Here is an 8,205-nt window from a genome sequence, read left to right on the forward strand (position 1 = left end):
TGAATATCAAAATATTATGATACGATATTATTTTATTAAGATAAATTTATATTTTTGGAGATATCGACAATAACAAAATAATAAACCTCATTTTCTAACAAATTTAGTTTTCCTAGTTTTTTCATACCATAATAAAAAATCATACTATTATTTTTTTTAATTTTGTTCATACCATAATAAAAAATAAAATAAGTCTAAAATAAAAAAGAAATTTTTTTTTCAATTTTAATAATGTGTGTAACCAGAAATGGTATTGAATTTAAAAAGAAAATTAAAAAATAAATTAAATTATTTGACTTTTATTTTTGTTATGTCTTGATTTGTATGTAAAAACATTTGTGACCATTAATTAGGGGATACGAGAATGATGCATGTATCCCAAATTACAAAAATTCCCAAATTTTAGGGTGCTTTTTCCTAAAAGCAATATTTCTAAAATTAAAACAAGTATAATTTCAAAATATTTTTGTTCTATAGATGCTAATTAGCTTCTTTTTGGTACATACAACATTACATCCAAATTAATCGGTACAATTTCCTTATTTTCTATTATAAAAATATTCTTCTCTGGGCATCGGTCTATATAAGTGATATCTAAACCGAAAACCCAATCGGTGCTGCTGCTCTCTTTCGGATTCTTTTTTTTTGTCCGCATTACTGCGTGCTTGCATAATTTTTTCGTTTGATCCGTAAATGATTTTTTCTTTTTAAGGTAATCCAAGAAGTGCATGAAACCAACCCTCCTTCTCTCGTTCAAGAACATCGAGGTAATTTTTTGTATCATTTACTCCCTCTGTTTCAAAAAGACCGTCCTCTATTCCATTTTGGTGTGTTTTTCAAAATTGTGTGCAGCTTCCATTTATATTCATATTTTTTCAGTGAACTCTCTAATATACCTTTAAATCTTTTATATTCATAAATTCTTTTTTAATGGGACCCAATCTGAAATATTAATGAAATTTTAATGCGAAAGTATCACTTTTTCCCAAACGGAGCGAAAATATCACTTTTCCCGAAACGGAGCGAAAGTATCACTTTTTTCGAAACGGAGCGAAAGTATCACTTTCCCCGAAACGGAGCGAAATTATCACTTTTCCCGAAACGAAGCGAAAGTATCACTTTTCCTGAAACGGGATGTGAAAGTATCACTTTTTCTTAAACGAAAAATTAGTCGATCCATAAACCAAAATATGGTTGAATGATGTGTTATGCATCTTTTGTGGTGGTTTGAATTTTCGGAATTGTACCTAAAATGAAAGTATCATTTTTCTTGAAACGGATGGAGTACATCGTTTTATTAGTTGCAACGGAAAATTAGTTAATGCATAAACCAAAATTTTTCTACATAAAGTATTATGTATCCTTTGTGGTGGTTTGTATAAAGGATATACATTTATTTTCTAAAATTGTGCCTAAAATGATAAATACCTCCGAATTTTTCGTAAAAACTCTAAATTTGATATTGTTGTTTGTACACATTGTGTAGATTTTTTTATAACCTTTCGAACGAGATAAAATTTGTAAAATTCCAAGGCACGGATTTTTAGATATGTTATATTAAAGTTTTCTTTCCAATTATACTCCTGAAAAGATAGGATACATAAGGAGTTATAGTAATTGGACTAAAAGGGAGGACATTTTTGGTTTTTCGGCCCTAACCATTTTCAATCTTTTTGTGTCAATTGATGACTTAGATTTTACAAAAAAGTGGCCATATAAATGTCCTCCCTCGCTTCGCTCGGTCGGCCCAATTACCTTGTAAGTTATATTATATAAACTGATTGGTATGAAATCTGCCGGCGTTTTTACACAAAGCTTCTTTGGGATTATTACTGGTAACTATGGTTCACCTGCTTTAACATATATCTTGTTCGAAAAAAATGCTGCACCATCGAGACCATATCATCTTCGACAATATCCCTGCATTTCTGAAAAAACCTTCTTGAAATCCATCTGGCCTGGAGACGCCCATGAATTGATTTAGAACACCGCTTCTTTCATCTCATAACTACAAGGAACTCTAGTTAGTTCTTCATTATATTTAGCCGAGATACATGTTGTTATCATCTTGAACACATATGAGTTTTGAGGATGATTTGTTGTTGTAGATATAACATTAAAATGAGATATAAGAAGATTCTGAATATCCTCCCTAGAATTATACCAATTACCTTTTTCATCTCTTATCGAGTCTATCTGATTTCTCCTTCTTCCGACATTAGCTCTTGCATGAAAATATTTTGAGTTTGTATCTTGATTTTTCAAAAATTTCTCTCCAGATTGTTTAAAAAGAATATCAGTCTTAGCTCCTCTTGTTCATCATCTGAATTCCCATGAATGTGTTGAATTTTCTCTTGAAGACTCTGAATTCTGCTATCTATGTTCCCAAAAAACAGTTCTTTTCCATTCTCTTATACTTGCTCTGGCATCATTGAATTTCATGTTTAATTTCGCAGCTGGAGAGCCTCATTGTTTCACCTTCCATCGTCCTTGAATCATTGGTTTCAAACAAACATCTTTGATCCAAGTTTTATAAACTCTGAAAGGTTTATATAATTTTTCTTATTGGGGAAGTGTATTAAGAAGGATGGGTGCATGGTCAGAACCTATGGGAATGAGGTTATTGATAATAGCATATGTAAAAATATATATCCATTGACTTGTTGTTAGGGCTCTATCAAGTCTTGTTTTAACTCATTTTAGGTGATTTCTTTTGTTTGTCCAGGTGAATCGGTTTCCTGAGAATGGAATTTCTTGGACACAAAAAAAATCTATTTTTTATTGGACGATATCAGGTGTTGAAGGCTTATGGGTTGAAAATGATCGTCTATCATGATGAGATAAGGTGACATTTAAATCTCCAAGAACCATTGATACTTGACCAGAACCACTGTACAAATGTATATAACAGATCAGATATATGTTACCAGTAATCCTTGCAAGAACAAACTCCACCTTTGAAATGATGGAATCGTACACGATCTATGAAAACAATATCTACATCAAATAATCTAGAGATTAATTTGGTTACAATATGACAGTCATTGCAAACTCCAAGGTTTTTAAGTATGCGAATCGGTATTCCTGGTCTTGACTTAAGTTGTAGGAGTTAAATATCGCACACGTTAGTAATCAAGCGAAGTAAAGAATACAGCCTAAGTGAACAGCATCGCACACTGCAAAGTTGAGATGACGCACCAGATGATGTCAACAAAGTCACGAGTAAAGTGTGGAGAACTGTGCGAAGAGGTATGCTATGCGAAGATGAGCGATTGTATATGAGCGAATGTGTCGATTAGTGATTCCGAAAATAGTAGGTATCTTAGTTGTCATCCACTATGTAAAATTCTATATAAAGGAGAGAGGTCATTACTTGTGAGGGTTCTAGGAGAAGTCTTGATCAAGAAATAGAAAGAGAAACAGAAAGTGAATCTAGGTTTCAAGTAAAATTGTTGTAATACTTGAATCTATCTTGTAAACATTTTCAATATTCAATTAATCAAATAAGAATTCATATTGATCACTTAGAAATTGGATTAGTTTGAGTGGAGTGTAGTTGTAAGAAATCTTACAACTACATTTTTGGCGCTAGAAACAACTTTGGATGATAATTCCTGATAGTATATCATAGACTTTAAGGAAAAAAATGTGATCTAAAAATTTAGAAATGGTAAGGATCGAGTCTGTTATTGAACAAGGAAGGACAACTAGAAGAAGTAACAGAATTGTTGAACGAAAACGAATTACAAATCTTGAGCAATAAGAGGAAAGAATGGAAGAACATCAAAGAACAGAAATTCCAATTGGATCTCAGCGAGAACAAGGACAGAATAATGATATAGATTATGATAGAGTGAGTGTCCATACTGCAATGACGGATTATACAGAGGAAACACAGAGAATTGGGAACGAAGAACCAGTTACAGCTAGTGAAGGAATTATGACGATTGCAGAGCTTAGGCAAAGATTACTAATTGAACGAAAGAGAGAAGAAGAAGAGCGTGCGAATTTAATCCGTCAAAACGATGATTTACGAGAAGAGAATCTTAGACTACAAGAACAAAGGTCAAGGAGTGCTACACGTTCAAGGTCAAGATCAAGTAGAAGTCTTCCAGACAAATTCAATCTAATAGAGGAAATGATTGGCGAAGGCAACACATGGAAGTCAATGAAGAAAACTCGTAAGAAAATGAAAATTTGGAGGATCAAAGGGAAAGGAGACATATAGTTGACTTAGCAACTAATCAGTATAAACATCCACGGGAACTTCTTCGTCGCGCACATATTAATTTTAAAAGGGAAGAAGAAGATCCAAGGCAAGGACAAATGATATTACATGGCAGAGAAATATTAAGAGACGAACGTAAGCGCGAACGAGAGACTGCACATACAAGAGGTAGACGGAGAAGAAGGGAAGAATTAGAAGAGAGGGAATTACAAGGCGGATTGCGTTATATTGATAATCAAGTAAGGGGATGCGATCTTCATCGCATAGATGATATAAATCAAGGTCGAGTTATACCATAAGAAAGAGAAGTATCAAGACATCGATATGATCGCACAGGCAATGAAGAAAGACATGATAGAGTACAAATTGCAGCAAATAATGAAAGGCGTAGGCGAAGAAGAGAAGAAACTGAACAACAGGAGATACAAGAAGCAATACGCCAAAATAATCATGAAAATAGATTGAGACAAGCAAGATTAAAAAGAATGAGAAAATTTGGATCAATCTTTAAGAGAAGAAGTTCTTAAGGAGATGGCAGAATTAAGAGAAATAATGATTACAAAAAGAAATGATGGAAGAAGACAATTAGAGGAAGCAGTGGAGGACGCTGGAAAAACTCCATTTACAAAAGAAATTCAAAGAGCACCAATACCATCCAAGTGCAGTTTACCGGCATTTACAAGTATATTTGATGGAAGTGCATGTGCGATACAACATGTGAAAGCTTATGCAAGATCTTTATTGCAGTGGGAAAATTATGATGCAGTAATGTGCACGTATTTTGCTGCAAGTTTAGCAGATGGAGCTTTGAAGGACTACCTGTAGAATCCATTGGTTCGTTTCATCACTTACAAAATTTCTTTTTGGGGCAATACATAAGTAATAATCTATCAAGACCAGGGATTGAGATTGCATTTGGACTTCGCAGAAGAACAAATGAAAGTTTGCGTCATCTAACGACACGTTGGAGAACAATGTGTAGTGAAATGAGAAGACGGGTGGATGAGAGACATCTTATTCTCGCATTCATTAATGCTCTCTTTGCAACATACCTATTATATACCCAAATCTTCAGAATAAAGGATACAATCACAATGTCGGAACTGCGCGAATTTCAAGAAGAATACATAGCACTTGAGGAAAAGCAAAGAGATATGGAATCTTACCCAGTTGCAATATCTGATTCGAAAGGTGGAAATACAAGTTTAGTTCCGAGGCTCACAAATACTGTTGAGAATACATCGCAGGGTAATCAAGGAAGGAATAATGCGGAGATGGAATAAAAGTTAGTGGCTATGGGCAGTGCAGATCAAGCAGAGTTTGATAAAGAGTACAGAGACAAGCAACTTCAAAATCGTGGTGGTACTGACACAGTTCAACCAGGAAGTTCTGCAGGACAACAAACACATTATAACAAGAAAACTGGAAGAACAGTGTGGGAACAGATAAATTTTCCAAAGTTGAATACTACAATGGATAAAGTATGGGAAGCCGCTCTCCTAATGGATGATATTCCAGAACCACATAATGCAGGCGAAGATCCACCACCAGGGAGGAGGAGTAAAGAATTTTGTGTCTATCATAGATTCCACGGTCACACAACAAGCAATTGTAGAAATGTGAGGAAGATTATATTGCGATTGATTGAGCAAGGAAAGTTGGAGCATTTCTTACTAAAACAGCCAAGGAATTTACCACCACCACCACTTCAAGGAAACACAATGAGAAAGACAAGAATACATTTGTTATTGAAGTGGGCGCGAAGGCAAAGAATTTATATTGTAACTCGATCATACACTCGTTCAAAAACATTGAAGATTTTCATGATAATGTCTTAAGTCAAGTCTATGCAAGAGATGCTGAAGGAAGGGAAATTCTTAACCTGGCAAAAATTTCACCCTTGAAAGAATGGCAAAAGCAGAAAATCTCTTTCAGTGCAGATGAAGTACCAGGAGGAGGAGAATTACATGAGTGTCCGCTAGTGGTGCGATTGGGAATTAATCCAAAGCCATTGGGAGAAGATGAGGAAGAAAATGAGAAAAACACCTGGGCAATAAATAGAATACTTATAGATACTAGAAGTTCTATAGATATTCTATTTTATCATACATATAAAACCATGGGTGGAAGAGATGATGAGTTAGTCCCTTCAACATACAAAATCTATGGCTTTAATGGTTCTGCAAATAAACCAAAGGGAGAAGTGACTATGCGAATTCTTTAACAAAATTTACCAACAGATATCACATTCTGCGTAGTGGATGTCGAATCACCTTATAATGCTCTCATTGGAAGACCTTGGCTGCATAGTATATTAGCTGTTGCATCAACATTTCATCGATGCATCAAGTTTCCTTTACCTCAGGGTGTTGGCATTATAAAAGGAGATACAATTGAAAGTAAAAATTTCCAAGAAATTGATATTGACAAATGCGAAGCAAGAGAATTCAAACGACGGAATTGGAAAAAATATGCAGTGGATAGTCAAAGAGCAGAGAGACTAATGGTTGATGCGGTGTACGAAGTTGGGGAAACAAGTATGCGAAGTGTTGGAATAGATTCTTCTGCGAATAAAGAATGTTAATCAAGATTAACAAAATTTCTATGGAAAGAAAAAGCGTATAATGACTTTCGCACATAACCAATTGAATGGTTACGCGAATGAATATTCTGGAAAACATATGCGAACTTAAGAAGATTCAAGAAGTGCAGAAGACAAATGAGTAGAATGAATAGTGTATCTGATTTTCTTTGTGCAAGATGATTCGATAAAAGCATTAAAAGATTGGAATGAGAAATTTCAATTTCGTATGGTAAATCCATAATAAGAAAACAAAAAGAGAAATCTTTATAATAAGACCTTTATAAAAGGCTACAGAAAATGATATTTATTATCAGATTGGCCAGGAATCCAAATGTGGCGTGCACCCTAGTTCTCTTATATGCAAGAGGCAATATGGTGAGACCTATCGCACGTCATAGTTGGAGAAACCTAGAAGGCATGACTCAAGGGAAGGCTACACCGATACCGGAACTTGAGTTGTGGAGATTTGGGGTGAGAATTAAACGATAATGCCCATCCGGGAGAGATACCTTAAATTTTCAATCTAAGATAGTAATCTTAGATTGAGAGCCTAAGCTGAGAAAGGCTCTCCCAAGGAGTGTAGAAACTCGATCAGGACGTCGAGGTACACGGTTGAGTCAAGAGTGCCCGGGGCGTTTGGAGCGTACCTTGCAACTCTTGACAAGTCCTGACTATGATGCACTCGGTCCGAAGATACCCCACTTAGGGTGCGGTCTTGCTGCCATAAACCCTATAGGTAGTGTATGCGAGACTGCGAAATCAACTGGTTGTTGAAAAACTGGATGGGAAGAGCCATAATATTAACCAGATAGAGGTAAGCTTCCTTGAAGGGGCAATCAGTGGGAAGATAAGGACGACACCCTCCATTAGGGAGCTGAATTGTGTCAAAAGTCGTAAATGTCACAAGACTTGTAACTCATACGAGTATTAAGACTTGTGATATTTATGCGAATCAACCTGAAGAGGAAATAATACAAAGAGGAAATGATAAAACGAGATCAATGGGCCAATACACTATGGTGTAAAGGCTTCCTGCGATTTCGTCGCACATAAAAAGAGGCAACATAAAACCTTTACATAGGAAGCCAAAAATAAGACCTCATAGATAATACGGGAAAAGAAATTATTCATAAAATTTCACATATGCTCGCACCAAGAGAAGTTTTTGATAAAGGATAACAATTATATTTGGTCTATCAAGATATGACAAATAACAAGAGGCAAGAATGGGAATGCAAAGGAAGTGTTATTTGCCCCATTTTGATAGTCTTATATGCATATGAAGAGGTCATAAATATGAAGCGAATAAAATAAGAATTATATTTACAAGAATTTACAAGAATTTGCAACAAATTACAACAATAAGAAGCAATCAATTTTCATCTCCCTCATT

Source organism: Papaver somniferum, chromosome 10, assembly GCF_003573695.1.
Source record: "Papaver somniferum cultivar HN1 chromosome 10, ASM357369v1, whole genome shotgun sequence".
Taxonomy (NCBI): Eukaryota; Viridiplantae; Streptophyta; class Magnoliopsida; order Ranunculales; family Papaveraceae; genus Papaver; species Papaver somniferum.